Raw genomic sequence first — 27,137 nt, 5'->3', positions numbered from 1 at the left:
AAAGTTCACTTTAATGTATTGTTTCTTGAACGTTTCCTTAAAAGACTACATAAAACATACTAAATAAGAAATCAATGACATGTTTATTAAATACATTTGTTAATCCACATTCTCGTCGATAAAGACCATTTCTTCATAAAAAATAATCTTACATTTTACATATAGCGTGTTAACAATAAATTAATATAATAAAAACAGCAAGTTCTGTCAAACGAAAAAAATAAATTAAATTTCACAATTGAAACGGATCAGCAATGCATTCGGTTGCTGTTATTAGCTGAAATACAATGACAACTGCATATCAAACAGACATAACGCTTTGATAACAAATGAAAGAAGCAGCTAAGATTTTTTTTTAATAATATATAAGCGTGACCAAGCATTATAAAGTTACGCTTCTTGAATATCAGTCGTCCTGGGAAAACGGGCTTAAATGCATGTGCGTAACGTGTCGTCCTAGATTACCTTGTGCAGTCCGTGCAGGCCTATAAGGGACGACACGTTCAGCCTAAACTGGGTTTCGCTAAGAAGAGACTTCCTTTATACAACAAGTCGGCAGACTGCACAGGCTAACCTGGGACGGCAACACACGCACATGAATCAATCCCCGTTTCCACAGTGCATTACTCTTGAATATGTTTTTGCAAGGGTCTGGAATAGCTGCAGTGCCGAATTCGCCAACGACTTGAGCCTTGGCAGTTATTACCTTTTGATAGGTGTCCTTTTGCAGATATTTTCGCTGATATTTACTTTTTCTGGAGCTTGATAAAATTAAAAGCAGGTAGTTTATTTACATGCGTATCTACATCTAGAAAAAAGGCATTGGAAAACAGCGCAGACCCTGATGAGACGCCGCATCATGGGTAGGCGCTGTTTGCTTAAAGGAATTTATGTAAGAAATATTCTACATATAGAAATAAATATACAATGCATCCCTAATTTTGGGGAAAAAAAGATCCAATTAAGAAGGATGGGAGAGTCAGCTAGGCTTAAATGATGATATTTTATTCAAGTTTAGACACACACATTTTGACAAAAAGATTATTCACATAAATAACGTAAAACTCCATATGCGCCAACGGGAGCAATGCGATATCTATATGATTATGCTGATGTTCAATCGATTAGTCAGTCTACATTTGCGATGATTACATTTTTAATACGTCCCCTAGTGACTAATACGCCATTTTAGAGTTGAAAACTATAAATTGTAATGTCGATATAAACTTCTCAATTTATTTGGATGTTCCTTCTTCCGTTATTTTTTTTTTCAAGACATGACAAATATTCATTAAGACTTGCACCAGTGTACATCGTCTAAACGTAAGATATTTCACACAATAATGTCACAGAGATAAGCATAGTAATAATATAAACATAAGCAGCATCTTATACGGTAACGAAAATAATAGGTAAAATACGTGTAATATATCAAGGGAAAACTATTCGAAGTTAAGAACTTAAGTAGCAACATTAGGATCCAAACTGTTTGCTATTCTTATAGTATTCTTTGAAAACAAATCGAAGAAAATGCTAATTTTAGAAATTCAGCAGACGACATTTTAGCAGAAGACAAATTTCCCAGCATGCAAAGGGTTAAGGAAAATCTAATGCAGAAATAAAATCCAGAGTAAGGCTATAATATCATGCTTCATTCATTTAAATGAAGCATACAGAAATATTCAACTGTTTGCGTCACAGTATGTACAATTCGCACAAAACGTCCCAACACACTTTACATCGACACATTTGGAGCGTAACAGTATGTACGATTTGCAAAAAAATCTCAACACACTTTAACATCCACACAATTTGAGCGGATGTTTTGAAAATAGCTGACTATTATATATATTTCATATTTGAAATACACATTTATTTAAAATTTAGTATATTAAAAACGACAAGCCTAGGCAATATAAAAAACAACATCACAAATTTAAAATCACTTCCACGCTGAGTGACGTAGACAGGAGAATACACATTATGGATGCTTGTTGGTGAGAGGTATTAGACAAAAACAACACACCTATCAACTGTCAATAGATGGTTTATATCCATTTATTGCCGTTAACCAATATAGTCATATGACGGAAAAGCATGTGCAAGGGCAAAATCTACCATCTTAGAAACAAAAGAAGCCATGTTATATGATAAAGAACGATATGAAATGAATGTCACGTAACAAATTTAACACACATTTTACACATGTCAGAATTCAATAACACGCTATTATTCAATTAATATAAAGACCATTCAACTCACCAGGTTGGTGCCCATGTAGGACTGCAGTTAATTTAGTGCTGTTGCTGAATTTAAGCGTCATCAGTGAACAGATAGAGACATACAATACAATTATTCTATTGAATGTGCAATGTGAATATTCCGTATGGAATAATTCTTGATGGCATTAAGGTAAGCGTGTCGGAATCCTGTGTTTTCCCGGTTCAAATGTTTACACGGTAATTTACATAAACTGTATTCATACGCGTCTTAAATAAACTATGGCGTACCTTTTAAGTCATTGTTTTGTCAGTTTTGTTAAAGCCAAAATACAATTTACTGTTTTCGTTAGTTGTTGTATAAGTAAAAGGAATATAACGCTAGCCAATTGTTCCAAGAGTTTGTATTCAGTCTCGTGGCGCGTGCTATTTCGCATCACACTCGAGGCTCCGCCTCTCGTGTGATACGTCATCACACAAGCCACTCGACTGAATACAAACTATTGGAACAACTGACTTGCGTTATATTTCGTATGGATCAATTCTTGATTTCGATTGGACATGACAACTAGTGAACCAGCCTTCATCAGTGAACGCACACTGGAAAGAGAACATAATTCCATAAAAATAAATGTATATTATATGAAAAGAGATATGATAAATTGGCACGTGCTACATATTATTTGAATAGCTACATATAAATACAACAACTTTTATTTAATAAAAACCTGACATGTCATGCATGATTAACAGCATTTCAGTCATATTGTGTCAGTCAGTTAACACACTGTCCTTTGGAGAGCTTAGCCGATCTAATGAGAGGGCCAATATAATAGACAAAAACTAACGACTACCATTATTGAAAAAGACGTAGATCTTATGCCGCTTCATTGTCCGTATTATTCATATCATACACCTTACTATAATATCGACTGCGATTTGTTAATTAAATCGTCAATTTATGAGATCTACTATGTAACAATAATTCCAAACTTTATTGAGAAATGTTTTTTATGCGAGCCGGATTGGGAAGGGACAAATTGCATGACAGCAATAACCTTTTTATCACATTCATTATCATATAAATATTAAAGGCTTCGACTGCTAAAGATAACATACGGATAAATTGATGACAGCTTCAGCTTCGGACTTATAATAACTGAAATCACCAAGGATTTAAGAGAAGTTTGCTTTAGGTTTAAGTCAAAAGTTGTATTTACCATCTGCATTTACAACATTGTTCATGTCGAACATTTTATCAAACACCAGTACTATCGTATATATTTTCAAACGCTGGAGGTATTTCCTTGGATGTAAGTCAATTCTTTATCCTTAAGTCTAATAATGGATTGGTGAGCACGGGCCCAGGACAGAGGAGCTGAACAATTAAAAAAAACAATAATACATCATTCATACTAATTATCTTATATTAGCATATTATTAATAGCTATTTAATAAACCATCAATCATCCTAAAAATCTTAGTTTAGCATCCTATTAATAGCTATTCAATAAACCATCATTCATACTAACAATATTAGTTTAGCAGCCTATAAATAGCTGTTTCAGTAGTTTTAACATATTTATTACAGCTCGATTGCATCGAAAGCCTCATTTTTATTGAAACGCTGTTGAGTCCGATAACTGGGACTAGAACCAGTTCTTGATGTGAACGGGGGTAGATGTAAGGAACGCTCCCACAGTCGGGGTCGAGCCCGTGACCTCCCACGCTAGGCGGACACCATATCTATTACACCAAGGCGACCTTAAAGCTACTAGCTACTAGCTTGTAGACATACTAGCTATTCTTGTAGAATGACGACATAATAACAGTATGTAAATACTGTAATAATGTTTAAGCGTAAACTTGTGTCAATACAAACAAGGTGATCGTTGTTAAATATTAATAATTTAATGTTCAACTTGATTATAACGTCAGCATCAAACATACTACATAAAAATATGAAAGTTGTTAAGTTAATGCGTATTTGGTACAACGGTCCTTAAACGATGAAAAGGCAGAAGCAGTTGACTGTGTTTTGATTTTGTATTTTTGTGCCCTTACGTTAAAAAGGTGAATTTCTTGCCCTGTGACTGTAATATTAAGCATATTCAAATAGCGAACAACTGCAGTGCCTTCAGCGCTTGGATTCGTTGTGCCTTTACTTGCGCAGCTTCTAAGGATTCGGGCGCAAAAATGTAACTTGAATTGTTTTAACTAACAGGCATACGTTTCGTTTCACATTCGAAAGATGATGTTTGCCGTAAGTATGCAATATTTTTTTTTAAGAAAACACTGCTATAAACCAACGAACGTTTTTAATATTTATAAAATGAATAATTAAAAAAATAAAATATTTATAAAAAATATTATTTATAAAAGTAAATATTTATAAAAGTAATTATTTATAAAAATAATTATTACAAGCCATATGAAATTCTGCTTCATGTGCGTCAGGCGGCTGAAGGACCTGGCATTCGTTTCGTATGCTATCGTGAATGCTGTTACAATATCGTAACTCTGGTAATTGCGATTGAAATTACGATTTTCGTTAACTGTTGCACTACGACAACTACTTACATCTCGTTAACTTACGAGAGCAGTTACCATCTGTGTCGATGTGCGCATGCGCGGTTGTCACGTCAACAGTTGTCAGCTCTTTTTGGTCAAGCTGCAACAATACATATAAGCCGTGATCTGTGAAAACGGGATAAAATACATGCGCGTAATGTGTCGTCCCAGATGAGCCTTTGCACAAGTTCGTATACGTTACAAATGCGCCATTTGAGGTTTTCAAAATAATCATTGTACCTTGAAACTAAAATAGTTTTCTATGTTTCGATCAAGATTACGAAGTAGAAAATATATATGCTCTGTATGTTTAGATGTTGCTTCTTCCGTTATGATGTGTGTCTCTTATGATTTAACCCTTTGCATGCGGGGAAATTTGTCGTCTGCTAAAATGTGGTCTGCTCAATATCTTAAATTAGCATTTTCTTCGATTATTTTCAAAGAATACTATCCGAATAGCAAACAGTTTTGATCCTGATGAGACGCCATGTTCTGTGGCGTCTCATCTGGATACAAACTGTTTGCACAGGCCTTCAAAATTCGGTTCCCGCACTGAAAGAGTTAAATGCGCATTGTGTCTGGTTGTCTTTCGGGAAATAACAACACTTGTGTTTTTATATTTTCTTCACTTGTTATACCTCATTTACTATCATTAAATATTATTTCATGCATTAATGCATACATGTATACCAAATAAGCCATTATTTATCAATGCTTATGTTATTTAGAGTGAACTTTGCTGTAAGTAAATAAGAATGAAAAATGGAAAAACAGATTATAGGTTGCGGCGTCTCATCTGGGTCTACGCTGTTTGCCGAGGCCTTTTTTATAGACGCTAGGCATAAATGGGTTAAACTGTGACTTTTGATGCAGTATACCATGAGTGTAGCAAATATGGGCGAATAGAACAGAACACCACAATGTCGCATTACATGTCGTATTGTTTAACCTTAAGATTACGGTAAGCTGAATAGTATTTATTCCATAGCTAAAACCAGTGTCTTAGCCGTGGCTTCATTGTTAAATGGGCTGAAGTGTTGTTCCAATCAGTTGTCCATTTTTATAATGCATGATATTTCCATAAAGAAAGGCAAAGATACAATTGCAATAAGACGACATTAATCCCTGTTGCTATCGTTTAATCATACTTTTGTTCAAAGAATTACTGAAGTAGCAACATAAAGGCGAGAAACTCATTATTCTGCCACATGTACAGTTCATGCATGGGAACGTCCTTGTAAGAACCTCAATTTACCTAAATATAATATTGTTTTACGTTTATAGTAAAGGTAAATAAGCGAACATCCACTAATGACCCTCTCGAAAGACTCGAAAGAAGGTCGTACATCACGTTAATAGATGCTAATGCCATGAAAACTACTTGTCTTATTGGTTATTTTGATTTATCTTGGAAATAATGCTTAAAAGCGAACACCTCTTTAACCTCTGTTATAAACATTGATAAGTGGAAGACAGCGGCCCGAATTCTCTGCTTTCAAAAATATTAATGATACTTATAACTGTACATAATTTGCATTTTGTTCATACGCATAGATTCTGCTGATTCTGGGAAAAAATATTTGAAAAAAAGACTCTATACAAGTGTGTTTTCTGGTTTTCTGAGCGGCGATGACAACTGTTTTGTGCTTATATTGTCCTTTATTACTTAGTGTTTTTATTTCACTTGATAGACCTCATTTACTACCAGAAATGCACATATTATAAGCTTTCCATTATATCCAATATCATAGCATTAACGTATAATTTTTAAAGGTTAAATCTACAATAATGACTCACGCTTAAACATAAATATTGTTGCAGTTGTATTTGTTCATTCTTGTGTAAGCGATATTTATCGACTTACAATTGGTTTGTACTTTAATCCAACTTATCTCAGCTGCGTTCATTTCACGAACAAACCGTAGCTCCATTTCATAAAAATCTGACATGTCATGCCATGATTAACAGAATTTCAGTCATATTGGAAAGCTTGATCGATCTAATAAGAGTGCCAATACAATCAACAAAAGCTAACGACTACCACTTTTGAATGAGACGTAGATGTTATGCCGCTTCATTATCCATAGTAATCATACCATACACCTTACTATTATATCGACTGCGATTTGGTAATTAACTCATCAATGTGTGAGATCTAACAATACCTTCAAACTATATTGAGAAATGTGTTTCTTTCATAAGATCCAAATTGTATACTTCATATCACACATACCCAAATAGCTGCTAATATGAGTTGTGGGCAAAAAATAGTGTTGAATGGGCAGTAACAAACAGCAAAAACGTTGTTGCTGTTTTTTTCAATCACATTTATGATCATATGCATATAAATGACTTCGACTGAAAAAGATAATATACGGATTAATTGATGAAAGCTTCAGCTGCGACTGATAACTGAAATTACTAAGGATTTAAGAGCAATTGAATTTATTTAAGGGCCGTATTCACCAAACATTTCTTAGATTAAAGTCTGAGAACAATAAACATTATTTTAATTGGAATATTCAAGATTTGCTTTAATTTTGAGTCAAAAGTTGCATTTACCACCTGTATTTAAAAAATTGTTTATGTAAACATTTCATTAATCACATAATCGCCAGTATTATCTTCTATATGTTCAGACTCTGGAGGTATTTTCTTGGTTGTAAGTCAATTCTTTATCTTAAAGTCTAAAATGGGTTGGTTAGTACGGTTCCAGGACGGAGAAGCTGAACAATGCAAAAAAATAATACATCTTTCATACTAATTATCTTACTTTAGCATCTATAAACCATCATTCAGCCTAAAAATCTTAGTTTAGCATCCTATTGATAGCTATTCAATAACCCATCATTCATACTAATAATCATAGATTCGCATCCTATTAATATATATTTAATAACACATGAGTCGTACATTTAATCTACTTATAGCGTCCTATTATAAGATATTTAATGACCCATCATTCAAACTAATAATCTTAGTTTTGCATCTCATTAATAGCTATTTAATATCACATTTTTTATACTAATAATCTTTGTCAACGATCCTAATAATAGGTATTCAATTAAATATCATTCAAACTAATAAAAGTAGTTTCGCATCCTATTATTAGCTATTTAATAATCAATAATTTTTACTAATAATATTAGTTAAGCAGCATAGTAATAGCTATATCATTTATAATAATACTCTCAGTTAGGCATCCTACCAATAAATATTTAATAATCCATCATTCATAGTTTAGCATCATATTAATAGATATTCAATAACCAATCGTTCATACAAATTATCATAGTTTAGTATGCTATTAAAAGCTAGTCAATAACCCATCATTCAGACGAACAATCTTAGTTAAGCAGCACATAACTAGCAATTATAGTAGTTTTTACATACATTTTAAAGCTCGATTGCATCGAAAGTCTCATTTGTATTGAAACGCTCTCGAGTCCGTTTACTGGGACTAGAACCAGTACTTTGTGTGAATGTGGGATTCCTAAAGAACGCTCCCACAGCAGGGATCGAGTCCATCAACTTCAGGTCGATAGACGGACACCAAATCTATTACACCAAGGCGACAAAACAGCTACTAGCTACTAGCTAGTAAACATACTAGCAATTTACTAAGATGACGACTGAATAATGTTATATAAATACTGTTATAATGTTAAGGCGTTAACTTGTGTCAATACAAATAAGCTGATCGTTGTTTAATATTAATAACATGTTCAACTTGCGTTTAATGTCGGCATCAAACATACTACGCAAGACAAGTGAACTTTGTTAAGTAAATTCGTATTGGTACAACGGTCCTTAAACGATGAAAAGGAAGGAGCAGTTGACTGTGTTTTGATTGTGTTTGTCTTTGTGCCCTTACGTGAGAAAATTGAACTTCATGCCCTGTGACTGTGGTAATAAATACTATCAAAGAGTGAACAACTGCATTACCTTCAGCGCTTTGATTCTCAGTTAGCATAGATTACACATGCAGCTACTAAGGATTCGGGCGTCATATTGCTGGGCTTTGGAATATTGCAACAAAAGCTGCTTGTTATGAGTGGTATAGTGTTCACATTACTTTAGGAGTTTAGTTCACGGTTATATTGACTGTCGCGTGATAATATTGTATTTATTTTTATGATAACTGTTATATTTTCTAAGTAATAATCCAGTCAATCCGAGCTTGCTTTCATCTTGAGGTGTTACGGCGATCAAGGAAACGGTCAGCAAAAGAAATTGGATCCTTTGCGAATCTAAAGCTTCAGGTTATTTTGGCGCGAATATGTCAGGCTTCGCCTACACTGTCTAAATTATAAGACAACCAAGTGGAAGTACGCAATGAATTCTTAGTGAGAACGTCGCTAAAACACACAGACCGCTTCATTAGGCGACCCTACGGCTACTGCGTAGGACATGTTGAAAGTAGCAGCCGAAGCTATGCGTCCAAGCGGCTTCTTGGAAAAACGCCTTTCGAAACTATAGCCACAGAGGCAACACAGTGCGAACGCCAAGGTCGCGGTAGTGTCGTACAAGACACGCCGAGAATGTAGTGTGGACGCCGTTATTTCGACAATGTCGATTTTTCCACCCTACTAAATATTGCGCTAATCGATTAATACCAAACTTGTAGTATAACGTCCTTTTTAGAACTAATGCTGCTCGGCCTAGACGGCTTCTGTTATTCCATATTCTTGTAAGCGATTCATTTTTTTGTGAGTAATGCGTGTTTGCTTAGTCATTCCACTTAAGTCGTGCGTATCCTAATCGTTCCGGTTATTCCTTTCTCGCATTCCTTTTTGGCATTGGCTGGAATTTCAAATCGTCTTTCATAGCAAGCAGACAGCATGTACAATTAATAAAATGATATTGTTTTTACGTGTGGTCGCTGTATATTTGTATTATCGATAGTTATGTTAATTATGACAAAACAAAAGCGACTTTGCTAAAATTCCTCAAAGCTATTTGTGCTGATGGTTACTCACTTAAACATCAGTCCAAAAGCTATATGTTTAAGAAGGTCAATAAAGATCAATAAAACATACGTCTCTTCCCATCAGCCATACAAATATGACGACGCTAAAACTTGTTAACTTTCGATTATTAGAGCATAAACAGCTTAAAGATGATGGACACTGTAAATGGCTTACAAATTGCCAATCATAAATGCTAAAAAATATACATCTACGAGAGACCGACCAATCGGATACGGTCTGTAATGTGCTATATAACGGACAGAACATGATAAAACAGATACAGTTAGTTTCATATACCTGTACATGTGAACACCTTCTGGTAGAAGATTGAAGATACAATTATTGAAGGATTGGTAAATCCACCTCAATCAATTCTACAAGGGTAAGTAAATCTCAATAGTTATAGCTTCAAGATTTTTCGGATTTTTATATTTTATTTTGTGGTTTGTCATTTTTCATAATATTCTTATTGTGTTAATATTATGAAACATCTACACTTAAGTATAATGCTCTGTCAAATTATAATATCTTATTAGGAAAAAGCTAGTATTTAAGCTTTATATTATTATAAACGCAATAAATTATAGATATTTAAACAGAACAAACTTCAGTGAAAACTAATAATCATACAAAAATGTTTGTCGAAGTATTCAAAGATAAATACAAATTACATAACATGTTTGAATATTATTTGCGTTTGTATACATATTGTTTCTTTCATCAATGCATGATGCTTAAATTACATGTCGCAACATTTACATTTCAATTTATTATTTTGTATGTCCTTTTTAAATAAAAATACCATTCACAAAACAGTAAGCTATAATTTGAAATAGAGTAAAGGTTACCTTGTCGCGATCATGGGCAAACAAAACATTTGATTATTCACATCCTGAAAAGGTTACATAAGGCAAAAAGACGTAATGATTTAATTTTATTATTTTATTTGATAACTAGTATATATTCTAAATGATAGTTATGAATGCATCAATTGCTTACAATAAAAGTATGAAAGTATGAAATAAACTATTAATTTAAACTTTATCTTAAAAGGTGTGTGCATTGTATTGTATTGTAGCATGCTTCTATGCAGTTTACACCCAATTAATATTTAAGTAGGCTATTGTAATGTTTTGCGCAATCTTTTGACAAAATAGACCATGTTATTTTCCAATATGTAAATTGCATTCTCAGAGGGGGGGGGGGCATGCGTAAACTGGAGCTTAAGTGAGGTTGAAGTTAGTTTAAGTGACTTACTTATGACACACAGATTTTCCTAAGTTGAAGAACTTGACACGAAATACCTATCCACCATTTTAAAGCGATAATGTGTATTTCAATACAATAGATCAATAGCATGTAAAGTGGTGCAATATAAGTGTTTTCTTAACCGCGTTACTTACTATGGAAATAATAATAATGCCGTACGAAAAACCTACAGTAATATTTTAATTAATGTAATGTATGTTATGATGCGTCGACCTCATTCTGATATGAACTTTTGTTAAACCATTCTTTTACTGTCTTTTCATATTATGCAGGTAAGAACTCGACGGAAAGTGCAACTTTCGTTGCAAAATGTGTTGTTAGGAATTGACAATTAACAGAGGACTGACTACTATGCCCCATTCATGGAACACATGAGTTTAAATGTAGAAAATACCAGAAAGAATCCTTCAACAAAGCCGGACTAAAACAGCTAATAAAAACATACGAACTGAAAAAAAAACATGTACAGCTGAATTTTAGTTTTTTTTTCATTATATAAAGTCTACATAGGCAAGTCTGAAATATTATTGCTATGAGTGCTACTTATTTACATGTTTCGTTCCGTAAATGCCATGATGTTAGTTTCTTACGTTCATTTTATATAAAACCAAACCATTGTATGTGTTTTCCCATGATATCTCTTCATACATTGTCAAGTGTATTCAGCACTTACATACATAATACACTAATTTGGTTTGGAATGAATTCGTTATGCATTTGACATATTAATATTACTTAAGATTAGAAGGCAATGTTAGGAAGAAACGAAATAAACTACGTGAAACAATTTTTATCCTTAATACAACAGTCTTAAATCATATGTATTCACATAAATATAAAAGAGATAATAATACATACGGAATATTACGCTAGTCAATTGTTCCATGTGTTTGTATAAGTCGAGTGGCGAGTGTGATACGAAATAGCGCAAGCCACGAGACTGATACAAACACTTGTTACAATTGACTTGCGTAATATTCCTTTTATTATATACAACGTTGAATCATTTGAGTTAAAAATGAGTTTAAGCGTTCATAATTCACCAAGAATGCTCATATAATTTTCTGCATTTAAAGAGATGTCATTATAAGTAGTCCGGCTAGTATTGTAATACGGAATTGGAAAACTAGCGAGTAGCATAATACGGGAATTATTTCTGTGCAGTTTTATTTTACCGATTGATACAACTTGTAATTTTGGGAACATAAAGCAGGTATATAATTAATGTATATATTGGTCACTTCTACTGAAATCATATGGTGTATGCATTTTCACACATCTTTCTATCGACTAGAAGTTCACTGATTGCGATAATATAATATTAACTAACTTAGAACTTGTTTAAAAAAAGGTCGTTCAAAATGTGTCACGTCAATATTACATATATCATTATCATTATGATTAAACAAGTCAAATTTCATTGTTTTAAATAAACAGTAAATATTTTAGTTGGCAACAAAAACATCTACTAAGCAAGCGTACGGTATTCTAAATTGCTTCAGGAATTCCGAATCGCAATAATGGTTATATATGGTCACAACAACCATATAATAGTATTGAGCCCGCTTTTTTGTTTTATATTTCACGTATATTGCACGTATACGTCATTGTTTTATGTGTTTTGCGTGGCACTTCGACGTAATCTTTTTTGTTTGGTTGGTGGGTTTGCATGTACCTTTCGCTTTCTAGAGCGATACACACTTCGTAACGTCTTCTTTTTTAATCTTTGCATCCTCAATGTTTATAACTGGCGTCTTGCTTCCTGGAAATAGTATGGATAGTATTCCGTTTAGTAAGCATATTCAAACATCAGTATGTTCATATGTGTTAAAATAAACAGGTAAGAATTACACTGGGAAAATAATACCGTCAAAGGCATTATATTACGCACACCAAATGTAAGCTTTAAGTATGTGTGAAAACATATAATAATACAAAATATTAATATAACAATTAATAAAAACGAATAAAAAAGTTAACTCTTGATCTCTAAAGATAACATGTTTTCCAGTACATTCGCATCAATGCGGAATTCACTCACGACAGTTATTTCGCTCAACCTTCTAACATATGAAAGAGCTGTTTGTCATTTAGAAGTCAGGTCCAAACATGTGCATAAAAGGAAGTCAGTTCCACAAAGGGGTTAAACTATTTTTGGCAATAAATTAGTTATCAGAGATGAGACGGCGTTGGTAAAATGAAAAAGTCGTGATTTTAGTTATATTTTACTGTATACATACGTCAATACTGTGTATTATAGAGCAAATGATATCTCTACGTCCAATTTCTCGAACGACACGTACTAAGTAAACGACAAATTTGTGGATGGGTTTCCTTCAATTACTTTTTTATCCCGACGTCTAAGATCTTGAAACAAAAACAAAAAAAAAACGAGGAAAGCACAAACACCATAGAGCCGAAAGGGCGTATTCATTTAAAATAAATATATATACAAAGTGGCTTACTGGGTAAAAATGTGCGCAGCTTGTACATGAAAAACACTAAACTGACGCCATCTTGGAAGTAAGTTTTAGCTAACCTCACTTAAACACGGTAAGCTCCCCATACGCATTACCCCTCCCCTACCTAATTGTGGCAAACGGTTTCTTATATAAAAAGTATTACCTTTTTTTCCTACACACTGAATAAACGTCATCCATGTATAAGAGAATTTCATTTTTTTAACGAGAATATTGATAATAATAATGTAATTATACGAAAACATTTCATCTCTTTAAAACTATACATTTAAATATTATCCGAAATGAAAGTCTCTTCTTTCAGAACACTCGATACAATATGAATTTTCATTATAATAAAAACTTACCACTAGGGACATTTGTAGCGGACGTGAACAATAAGAAGTGGTAGAATTGATCGTAAAAATGTTTTAAAAGAACTTGTTATAAAGTATGTATCGATATTTGGACAGGAAAAATGTAATGTTTGAAGAATATTTGTTTAACGTGTGTTCGAATCCAACTGACGGCGAGAATCGAAAAAAACTGTATTTGTTTGGACTGCGTTTGTTTTCTTCATGACATAGTGTAACATTGTTGAAAGAGATTTTATTTATTTTATTTAAATTAGAGACACTGCTCATTGTTCTAAAAAATGTATATACCGTCGATATGCCCCACAAAAAATACATTTATTAATTGTCTATATAGCTTGTCTTTTAATTAATACATGTTTTACTTTGTTGCTTGTAGATACGCATTTGGAGACCTGACAACAATGGAAAGAGCTCTTAACGACGAAGAAATTGACGCTTTGTTGAGAAAGACAGCCGGTATTATGGAAGCATTCCATAATGCGTTAACATTTACTGGACTGGCAATACAGGTCGTTGTACCAGTTGGAATTTTTCTAAATGTTCTTGTTGTTCTGGCTATTGTGAAACAAATTCAAAGCCAAAATAGTCAGAGTCAAAGTAACAAAACGGTATTCTTACGATTCTCGTTAAGCTTGTCATTCTCAGATCTTCTGATGTGTATGATATTTGCTTACGTATACTATATTGGTACAGAACATCAAAATATATGGGGTCAACATCTGAGTTTCATTTCTACGTTTCCCCAAAGCACTTTGAACAATACTTTAAATCCAAATAAAACATCTCCGCTGGATGTGTCTGAATTTGTATTGCCAAACAATGTCGGACAAGAAAGTATTATAGGAAGCAATACACAAATTGATGTTTCTGCTTCAGGGACAACAACCGTGTCAATGTTTGGACAACACAATCGAGAAATAAATGAACGCATTGGTAACCTATTTTCGGACATAGACGTTGTTAACGATTCTGGTTTACCAATTGACCATGGGCTTCATGATTCAAACAATAATTCATCACTTACTGATAACTCAAACACAGACATCCAGAACAATAGCACAGATTTCATAAGTCCTTTATCTGATAAATCAAACACAGGCATATCCAACGCTATAACAGATTCCAATCGTCCGTTTTCATTTATAACAAATAAATCGTTCGATTTCACTTTTCAATATGATGACATGATACGGATTAGTGATTTTAAATTCATAGACAACACGGAAGTCAGTCTGACGTCTAAGATTTTAAGCTCCGTATACGCCTTACCTATAACAGCAAGTTCTCTGTCAATGACAGGCTCCGCGATTGTTGTAATGATCAAAATTGTATGGCCCTTTTATGAAATTCCTAAACGATATACTATGATCGCAATTATAACGATTTGGCTTGTTTCATCGAGTGTTTCGGCGTGTACGTTCATGTATATTTTCAAAGACAATAGTGGCATATTGAGAGAAAAGATGGACCAGGTACAGGTTTACCTGTTTACCTTTACTTGTCTGACCGTTGTGCTCATTGCGTCAATTTACGTTATTGTTGTTGTTGTCGCGTTTAACATTTGTAGCAGATCTATTGTAGAACGTAAACGCAAAATATCTAAAGCTATGATTACAATAAGCATAATAATTGGCTGCTATTTTGTTTGCTACATACCCTTCTTATTATACTTCATAGGAACGAATCGTTACGCTAATATACCGGTAGCACTAACAGTAGCCGGAACCGTTGTCCCACTGTTCTTTGTTATCAACACCTGCATTGATCCGATAGTGTATTCGTTCCGAGTTCTCGAAATAAAGCCGTTAATTACTAAAATTGTAACACGATTTTCGTCTTAGAGGGTCAAGATACATTCCGTTTTAAAATCTTAAAAAAGCAGAGCTGTTCGAGTATATTTTGTATGTTAATGGTATTGCATATTTTCGTTTCATTAGAGATCATGTGAACATGTTTTCATGATAAGTGTAAACACGAGTTAAACTTTACATGTAAAAAAAGCGATTTCAAACTAAAATCATGCAATCGTTATTTCATTTATGTATGGTTCATTAAAACACAATGCGCATGATTTGCTTGAGCGATAAGTGTAAACATGTTAATAAACTTATGTATTCGTTTATACAACTTCGCTCTGACGTTATTGCATATGACGTCATTATAAATCTACTGCGGATCACCACGTAGTGACAAAAAGTGACGTAATTATTATGTATAATTATCGCTTATTTGGTATTGTATATATTTAATTTATGAAGCGTTTTATACTGTTTAACATATCGATGTTTACAGTCCAAATCAGTTCATTCAGTTTCTTACACAATATCTTTACTTTACTTTCTAAATTATTGTAAAATAGGTAAATTCCGAATAAGTTTTTCTAAATTACGTTTGGCATCACATAGGCTCTACATTTAGAGCGGCAGATGGGCACGACCCACTCCTACTCCATTAGAACAAAGAAAATGTACCGTATGTAATAAAAGTGAAGATGAGTTTCATTTTGTGCTTGAGTGCAGTTTATACCCAGAATTAAGAAAACAATTCATTCCATTATATTTTCGACACAGACCAAATATGTATAAATTCGTAGCACTTATTACTTCAGAAAATAAATTGGTGATTAAAGAATTGTGCATATGCATTTTTAACGCATTTCAAGTTCGTACAAACAACACATATGCATTGTCAAACTAATTTCATTATAAGATTATACCTATTATGTTTTATTTTTGTGAAAGTGTCAGCTAAGCTACCAATATTCATGTTAACTTTCCCCCATGTTAAATATTTATAATTATGTAAAAGTCATATAACCATTTTTGTTACGATTTATCATTTTCATAATCTTATATCGTTTTTGATCCATTTGTGTGAAGTGCGATATCACACTCATGCGCAATGTATATCGAACTCGTACAATAAGCTGTCTATTTTGTTTTATTTTTCTTTGACGCGAATAATTGTGTAATCTCAAGGCAGCTTGAGATTACGTTATTTCTTAGAAAGAAATATTTAATGTCCTTTTTGATCATTATTTTAACTTTGTTTTCATTTATTTAAACATTTTCAAAAATTATGGCTATCTATTTTTTCAATTTCGTATAGGTAGCCAAGACAAGGCGCAAGCAAAACTGTATAGTTTCAGTTATGCCAATATGAAAGTATTTTCTTATATTTATTATTGTTTAGGTTTCATAATTATGTATTGTTTCTTCTTTCGAATAAGTAGTCGAGTCTATGCTAGTAACTTTTTATACAGTCAGGGCAGCTGGCCTTATTCTTGTAAAGGAATAGAAAATGTCCTTTATGATCATTATTATCATTTTGGTATGATTTATTGAAACATTTTCAAGCCTTATGGCTATCTATTGTTCGATTTCGAATAGGTAGCCAAGACAAGGCGCTAGCAAAAATGTATAGTTTCAGTTATGAAAATATGAAATAATTTTCTGTAATCTGAATACACAAATTATTAATCAATAATAACGAGGTGGTTACTATTAACTTTACACGCGCTTATAAGTTTACAAGCCCGCTTTTGCCTGTTTATATGTTATCCAACCAATAATTTTGTGGTGCATGTCATATATAATTATCATTATTATAAGTATCACAATTTTTACATGTTTGCATGTTTGCTTTAGCTGCTATTTTTGTCATTTCATTAATAACTTCGCAATGCATTGTATACCAATGCACATTTTATACATTGCATTATAATCATTATTATAATTATTACACGTTTGCTTTAGCGGTTTTAGATGTGATTTAATCAACAGTTTTGAGTTGCATGTTATGTAAATTTACATGATATTCACCTTGCATCATTATAGTAGAAAATATATGTTATTATTATTATTATTACTATTATAATTTTTTTTAATTATTATTATGATATTATTATTATCATTAGTATTATTATTAGTATTATCATAACTTTAGTAATATTTATGTTTCAACTGCCATACATTGATTCCTTATATATTGCAAATTTGTAAACAACTTATGCATAATCATTGTCCACATGGGCTGTTATTGGCCTTCTGGATCCGATATGAAATAAACTTCAAACTTTACGTTTCAACATATGTTCCTGAATTGTCAAAACGACATGCATAGAGTGGATTTAATTGTATATAATGTAGCCTCTTGTGAATGCTTATCTTAACGTTCGTAATGTTGTTGTTGTTTTATGAATATCTCTGTGTAAATATTTTACGTATATGTCTTTATGTATTTGATAAGTATCATTAGTTGTGTGGTTCTTTGGTAGAACGTCATATCCAATCTATTTCTTACGGTTTGCAAGACATCACGGATTTGTGCTCATTTACATTATTTATCAGTTTCCGTAGAATGTCAGAGGACATTTGAGGGACAATCGCCGACAAGATAAAACAACTTACAATGTGTTGACCTATTTGTGCTGTCAGTTTTTGTAGTTATTGTACATTGAATTGTCTCCTTATCCTATAGATCAGAGCGTCGCCTATGGATTGTGAACAGATGTTCTGTTTTTGTTATGGCCGTTTGCCTACCCGGCAGCTTGGAAAGATACCGATGGCCTCTTTTACCAAGCACATGGCATTACGAATAGTACTCGGGAGAAGCGATGTACATCGGAAGTGTTATTCATGTGTCAATCTTAGTGAGCTCTAATTCAAGAGCGTTGGTACTTTAACCCATTTATGCCTAATGGACTCTCACATCCTTCTAAATTTGATCAATTTATTTCCAAAATTAAGAATGTCCAGTATATTTATTTCTATATTCAGAATAATTCTTACAGAAATTCCTTTAAGCAAAAAGCGCAGACCCTGATGAGATGCCGCATTATGCGGCGTCTCATCTGGGTCTACGCTGTTTGCCAAGGCCTTTTTTCTAGACGCTAGGCATAAATTTGTTAATAAATACATAATTATTGTGTTTGCAATCTGTAAGTAATAGTGTATACGACGGTGGATAACATTATGCTTATGTCGGCGTGGCGTTGTGTATATGGTGTCTGCCAAGCGACCGGAGGTCAGGGTTTCGATCTCCATTTTTAGAGCGTTTTAAATCACCCAACAGACACAAGTACTGGTTAGAGTCCCAGGAAACGGACTCGAGAGCGTTCAAATAATATCTTTAAACTCATTGAAGTGCTGGTGTGAGAACACCAGCAGGAAATGATTATCCGAGCATTTTCAATAATTCAACACTTAGCTTTGAATTGCTAGATATTTTCATTCGCATTTGATATATGCTGTGCGATATTCGAACGTCAATATAAGTCAGTAATCTTTAAACTTATTGCATTCGTTTAATGTATATACATATATGTCGTGGATCACATTGCTCATATCTGTTTTAATAAACGTTCAAAATAAAAATATCAACATTGGAGCAATATCGTCATTCATAAAAACTGAAGGTAACTATGGACAAATACAATATTGTGTATGTTATAATAAGACTGTTATGACCATTCATACAATACTTGTATTACATCGCCTTCCATTGTTTATAGCATGTTATTTACTTATTAACCCTGGGTTATTTTTTAAGCGACATTTGATATTTTTTATATTTTGTTTTTTATACAACATTCGATTATTTTGATTCTAAAATATCACACAATTTACTTCAAACAAAAGCTTAAAACATTGTGATTGGAATTGTGATTTTATTTTACCTTTGATAGGAAATGTAATTTCATACAAAAACTTGTAATGCATGTTTTTTATTTCAGCTGAGCATGTTTTATTTGTTAATACATAACTTGAAGCGTATCTTTTTTGTTGAGTTCAAGATTTGTGCAAGCGTATTCTTGCTCCGGTGGGTAGAATTAATTTAGCACTGCCAACACTCTGCGAACAGAGTCACAGACCGTTCTAGAAAAAGATCTCGATGAACTATAATTAATTTGTGAGTTGATGAGCAAAAAGAAACAACACAAAGCTCGTTGACGGTATAATGATAGGTTTATAACGTGAATTGGTAGTTTTGCGTTCTAATGTTCTACGGTTTCGCATCACAGGGAGGAGTCCTACTTTTATAATATAGGATTAGTAGTAAACTGTGAGGCGGATTGGATGTTTTGACTTAATATTAATTGCTAGCTACAAGGTGGATACTCATGATATCAGATTAGTAATTTACTCTGATTGGACCGGTGAACTGGCGTCGTCATTAAAAATAGAAAATGATAATTGCAGTATTAAGAGTTCAATTTAAGTTCAGACTGAACAATTTAGACGATATAAACTAATGAAATGTGTTTAATATTTGAAAGCAATGCTGTATAACCAAGATGAGTGCATTTCATTTCAATAACCGTCACTATATCAGTATATGAATACATTAAGTATATATGAAAGATTTAAGTATACAATATTGGTATAAATTAAACACAGAATAGCGTGTTCGTGTCATGCTACATACGTTTGATTAATGTGAAGGAAAACTTTCGATATAATACTACTGCTTTACAATATTAACGCAAAGGATCAGAAAAAGTTTTGTTCGAGTCTAGAAAGACGACAGTTGAGTTTACAATAGATGATGGCTTTGCTTTGTCTCGGGCTACTTAAAATGTGAATTATTATTTCTGGGTTTTCTCTTTGCATAACTTGTAACATATTTCCAAGGAACATACAGATGAAAGCTGAGGCAAACATGACCATACTTTTTGTCATTTTTGACACACATATTTATTTCCCTTGAGCCAAACAAGAATTCTAAAATCCTGATAGGCGTTCCTTAGAACGTTTTAATCTTCCACTGTATTTTTGGATTGACCGTTCTAATATGGTGACACAAGATTTGATCACGTTTATCTTGCAGGCGCCTTTTAGGTAATCTAGTAAATTTTAGCGTTGTTTATTGTGTACCTACCATGCTAATCGTGATGTTTGCTGGCGTAAGTGTGAGGTAAGACATGAATTTAAACTGGTTTAAACCCCCTGCTTCAATGTAGTGCTCTCAGGTATTATAATAACATAGAATGTTTAAATTTGTGTTGTATATATTGTCCTGCATTCAATAGGCACTTGGTAACTTATCTTAAATAAAAGGTTTCTGTTGAAAATAAGGTATTAACTGCTGAAAATATTCACGGAGTTAAAATGTTCCTATATATTTATTTATATCAAAAGAGTGTACGAACTGCGCGAAAACTGTGTAAAAAACACTTACAACGCACACCCTAGAATCCAAAATGAACATAACTAAGGAAAAGTGTACTAAATGGGCATCACAATTTAAACATTGTGTTTGATCATACAACGAAGTAATTTAAATAGAGGAATAAATTCACTGAATGTTTTTATAATTTTGTTTACATTGGAAAGCTTTTATAATCCCCCGCCATAGGAGGAGGGATATTGTTTTGGCGTTGTCCGTCTTTCCGTCCTTCCGTCCAGCCGTCCGGCACTTTTGTGTCCGGAGCCTTATCTTGAAAGTGCTTTGGCGGATTTCATTGAAACTTGGTATGAGTATATATATGGATAAGTGGATGATGCACGCCAAATGGCATTGTACACCATTGGATTATAACAGAGGTATGTCCCTTTGTATCTTGAAAAAATGCTTTCGTGTGTGTCCAAAGCCATATCTTGGAAGTGCTTTGACGGATTTCATTGGAATTTGGTGTGAGTATAAATATGGATAAGAGGATGATGCACGTTGGCGTTGTCCATCCGTCCAGAAAACTTTTGTGTTCAGAAGTATAATGGCGGGGGATATCAATTTTACGAATTTGCTTGTTTCGTTTAAGTGCTAATACTTTTCTTAAGATGCATTGTGGATGAACTTATTTTTTACCTTTCCATTTTTGTGATTTTTATTTGTTTTATAATGCATCAAGTATTGTTTCCTAATACTTTCGCCCCCTCCCCGAAAGCAAGATAGATAATTACAGCAAAACAAGAATGGTCTGGTGTCTCGCTTCATCTTTCATGCCCCTTTTATTTTTATATTTCTCACTCTATATGTTTAACTTTATTAACTCCAACACATAACACTGCATCAAAGAGACCTTTGACAATTGTGAAAACACACTGAACATGACGTTATAACTTTACGTCATAGCGTTATCAATTCCACTTGACACATCTTAATGCTCAGTGTGTGGGTTGCTTTTGTTTTGCTGCCCGGTATCGCATGTCCACTGACCTTTGCGATTAAGAGGCCGCGCATTAAGGGTTCCACTATTTTCATTTTGAGCTAACTTGAAACGGAGATTTTTCTACTAAAGTATCAGCTTTCTTTCTGTTAAAACGAATTGGTAACGATTTGTGTATCGTTTTAGTTCGATGGAAAACGCCAATCTACCGTTTTCTCTCTGCACATGATGCAATCGGGTTTTATCTCACATTGTATTTTGTAGGTAGGTTGGTGTAAGTAAAAAGGTGTGAGCATCACGATAAATCACATTTTATTTCTAAGACATTTATGAACAAATACCAAGAGTGACTCAAATTTAACAAGAAGTTTTTAATGTAATTTTTATGCATAGCTTTTCTTATCTTGACTGACCATCATGCTCGTGAAGGCATACTCGCTTTGAGTAGTTGTATGTACAGGTTGTTTTGCTGGATCAATAATCCTGTTGACTTGTAGTTTCTTTTTTTTGTAAACCTATATTATCGAACCTTCTCATCTGCAACATGTTTAATTGTATATTGCTGCTTTGTTGTCTATAAAAATCATGTGACATAATCATCTTTCCTAATGCATGTGTACTTGTTTTTGTTATTCGCGTGTTTGGTTGTTTATTACTTGACTCTTTTTCGTAATGTACGTTTGTTACCCCCCCCCCCACCCCCCTAACCCAAACGTGAAACTCCACTAAAAATTGTGTGTACCATACGCATTATGTTACTAACACCACTATTAACAGCTATTAATTACGTAAACACATCTTATCACAACTTCGAAATCTAGTCAATGTATAGAACATGTTAATAAGATTAAGCCTATGTTTCTCACTCTTTATGTCAGTACACACGTGATTAGTAGTTGCTTTTATTCACCATGTGAACATCGTGGTCGTATTGATCAGTTTTTACTAAAATGCATCTATAATTAATGAATTTTAAGATTCTTGGATTTCAGTGAATACAATTTTTGCTAAGTAGCTTTACCTAAGTACTTGGGTGTCTGAAGTAAAATTATGTTGTATTAGAGAAACCTGTAACTCACTAGGGATGAACCAGGTGATTTATAATTATATTTATTCACCATGTGAACTACGTGGTCGTATTAAACAGCTTTAACAAATTGCAATGCAACCGATCCCTTATAATGAGTATGAATAGTGATTCTCGAAATCTCGGATTTTAGTGATTACGTTGTTTTCTTCTTTCACGTGATGATTCAAGTCCACGTTTCTGTGCTGTAGTGTTGTTATTCACAAAAAGTAATCTATATCGTCTATCAATTTCCCGATAATAATTTTACGTTAATATATAAAAAAGATAATAGCCGTCTTAACTGGGGATTAGTCTAGCTATGGTTTAAGTCTTCTCCTGTAAACGCAAATGAGATATTGTTACCACTATTTACTGCAGCTATTGATGTTATGCTTGTTGTTACTCGTTTTGCTGTTTTTATGTTAAACGACACTTCTCACGACACTATTGACTTTATTCTTTAAATATACGCTTTAAAACACTCTCTTCCATTGTTTCGTTTCAAATATCCTGTCACTTGTAGTTTTGTCAACTAGAATTAAAAAGCTATAAAGCGTTGTTTATGCTAGTTTTCAACTAACAATATGCTTAAATATTTTTACTAAACCTATATTATCCAACTCTCTCATCCCCTCTATGTTTTATTTTCTTTTTCTTATCCTTTTTGTTTTTGTGCAATTTTAGTCCTGTCCAGCATATGTCAAGAAGTTGCACGAAATGTAATTTATTTTGGTAAAACCTCACGGCCATTCAGTCATTTATGTTTGTGTGTTAACCTTTTACCTAATGGGTAACGATATTGCTGATTACCGAATGTCTGTGGGGTTATTTAATTCAAGTAAATATTGTTGTCGTAAAAAATTATTTTACATGTGGATTGCAACAAGCGAATTTGTATTACTTTTTCTAACCCTTTTCGGGCTATCGCGCGCTTTCTCAGGCTGCATCATTCGACCGCTTGTCTTTGAAATGAATCTGTTATTAACTGACGCTTTAAGCTTTCTTTTATTTTTATCAGGGGATATTGAGTTAAATCCAGGACCGAAATACAAGGCACTCAGCGTCTTGCATTTGAACGTGCGGCGGTCAATTAGTAAAAAACTTGATTATGTTGCAAGTAATCTGTGTAATTTTGACATTTTATGCTTCACGGAAACTCATCTAACTGAAGTTGTTCCCGATAATCTTTTTTTCACAATTGAAGGTTTTAATACAGGTTTTCACCGTAAAGATTATACACCTCACTCCAGTGGCGTAGTAATTTATGTAAATGAGTCTTTACTGTCGTGACGTGTTATTGAGTTAGAATGTTCCAGTGTGCAATCGTTATGGATTGAACTTAATACTGGCTACTTCTCCGCTTTACTTTGCTGCTTTTATCGTCCCCCCAACTCAAATGTATCTTTTTGGAATGACCTCGAAACTAATATTGACAAAGCCTTGGTTATGAACCAAAATGTTATTATGCTTGGTGATATAAACGAAGACAAACTCAAAAACTAGTCTTAAACAGTCATTGGCAATATTTAATTAAAGAAACGTCATAACTGTCGCTGCCGTAACTTCTACATTAATTGACCCCATAATTGTCTCCGATAACTTAATTGTATTGAACAGTGAGGTTATACCAATTGATAATTCCGTAAGTGATAACCATGCCACGGCTGCACACATTAAAGTCCCAACAGTCATAAGTAAACCGATGCAGAGACATGTTTGGTTGTGCAAACGAGCTGATTTTCAACGTCATAACAATTTAATTAATATCGAAAATTGGAATTTTATAACAATGATGAGTGTAGAAGATGCTACCATTTTATTCACGGCCAAAATTTTAGAACTAATGAAATTATGTATTCCATTTAAATTAGTTACAGTCCGTCCTAATTATAAACCTTAAAACTACCGCTATAAAACAATCTTCTGAAAACAACTGGGCTAAATTCAAATACGTTTGTAATAGAGTCAACAATATGATTAAACATGCAAAGGAACAATTTTACTCCAATATTGAAACCACATTAACTGATTTAAAATCAAGCAATTCCAGGCAATACTGGAAGATGTTAAAACATCTCATACACTCGCATTCACACTCTGATCTGATACCACCCCTAAAATCGGTCGACTTACATGGGAACGTAACTATATATACTTCTGAAGAAGAAAAAGAAACGTTCTTAAACAAGTATTTGTTTCCATTTCAACTTTAGATTCATCTTCGGGAGTTCTTCCCGTCCCTACTCAGTTTCCATTTGCCAGTTTGCAAAATGTGTCCATTACTGAAACTGAAATAATCGATTTAATCAAAATTTTAAAAACCAACAAAGCTGTTGGTGGAGATTTAATCAGTCATCTTGTTCTTAAGCGTACTTGCTAGTCTATTTCAAAACCGTTATGCCTTTTGTTTAATAGCTCACTACAAGAATGCACATTTCCTTCATTATGGAAAAATGCAATTGTGATGCCCTTATTCTAAAAGGGTGACTCGAACATACCTTCAATCTATCGCCCAATCTCTCGTTTAAGCTGCTTAGGAAAACTTATGGAGCGTGCTGTATAAAAACACTTGTATAACCATTTTATTGCATACAATTTAATTTATTGCAAACAATTAGGATTTCTTAGAGGGCACTCAACAGTCTACAAACTCATTGATATATTTGATCAAAAAGCTATATCTACTGACGACAAGAAACTTAATTGTATGATATTCTGCGATATATCCAAGGTGTTCGACCGTGTTTGGCATCGAGGTCTTTTATTCAAACTTCAGCACAATGGCATAAGTGGAAATATACTACAATGGATAGAAAGTTACTTGTCTCACCGTACCCGAAAAGTATTTGTCGGCTCAGCAAAGTCGCAGTCATTAGAAGTAAATGCCGGTGTCCCCCAGGGCTCAGTATTAGGACCGTTGTGTTTCTTGATTTACGTTAACGATATTGTAAAAAACCTTTTAAGTATTACCCGACTATTTGCTGATGATACTTTATTATCATGTACCACATCTGTATAAGCTGATCTCGAGGGTATTTTAAATCATGATATATGCCTAATCAAAGTATAGGCCAAGCGTTGGCTTGTTGATTTTAATCCCCCAAAAACTGAAGCTATTCTAGTCACAACACAAAAGAATATTCCTTTTCCCAAGTTATTGTTTGGTAATGTACCCGTAACATTTGTTGATGAACATAAACATTCTCGGTCTTACGCTTAGCAGCGATGGTAAATGGAACAACCACATAAATAATATTCTGACATCCGCGTCGAAAATCCTCGGCGTTATGCGTAAAGTTAAGTATAAACTATCAAGCAAATGTCTGAATCAAATATATTTTACACATTTGCGGCCATTATTAGAATACGCGTGTGTTGTATGGGACGGTTGTACATTGTACGACAATGAATTACTTGAAAAAATCCAAAATGAAGCCGCGCGTATTGCCTCAGGCCTAACCAGATCCGTCTCACTTAGAAACCTTTACACTGAATTTAAATGGCCAAGTCTAGAAAAACGACGAAGTTATCTACAACTAATTAATATCTGCAAAATGCATATCGGACAGTGTCCCAATTACCTTACTAACCTTCTTCCACCAACAGTTCATGAACAATCCTCTCGTAATCTTATAAACGCGGAAGACTATACTATTTTATCAAGAAGAACTTTACTTTATTCGCGCTCGTTTTTACCATCTGCCATCAGTCTATGGAATTCGTTACAAATTGATATACGAAACATTGATACCATTTCGAATTTTAAAACTTCATTCAAACAATTACATGCCCGTTTAAAAAATAACTGCAGCAACCCTAACTCGGACTTATTCATTAATCATTTAAAAACACTCCCCTATGTGCGTGCGGAAATGATGTTGAACATGTTTTAGCACTACTACTTTCATTGCCATACATACCATTTGCAGCAATTAGCTCTATTTACTGCGCTACGATCGTTTCATCCCCTAAATTGTGAGATGCTCCTTTATGGTAAGCCTTCACTTAATAATTAAAACAACGCTATCATTTTTAACGAAGTTCAAAAATTTATTATTACGACAAAGCGATGCATTACTTAGCTAACTCTTTTTTT

The sequence above is a fragment of the Dreissena polymorpha genome, chromosome 2 (genome assembly GCF_020536995.1).
Source record: "Dreissena polymorpha isolate Duluth1 chromosome 2, UMN_Dpol_1.0, whole genome shotgun sequence".
NCBI lineage: Eukaryota > Metazoa > Mollusca > Bivalvia > Myida > Dreissenidae > Dreissena > Dreissena polymorpha.
The sequence above is the reverse complement of the archived record's forward strand: the minus strand, read 5'-3'. Positions refer to the sequence as shown.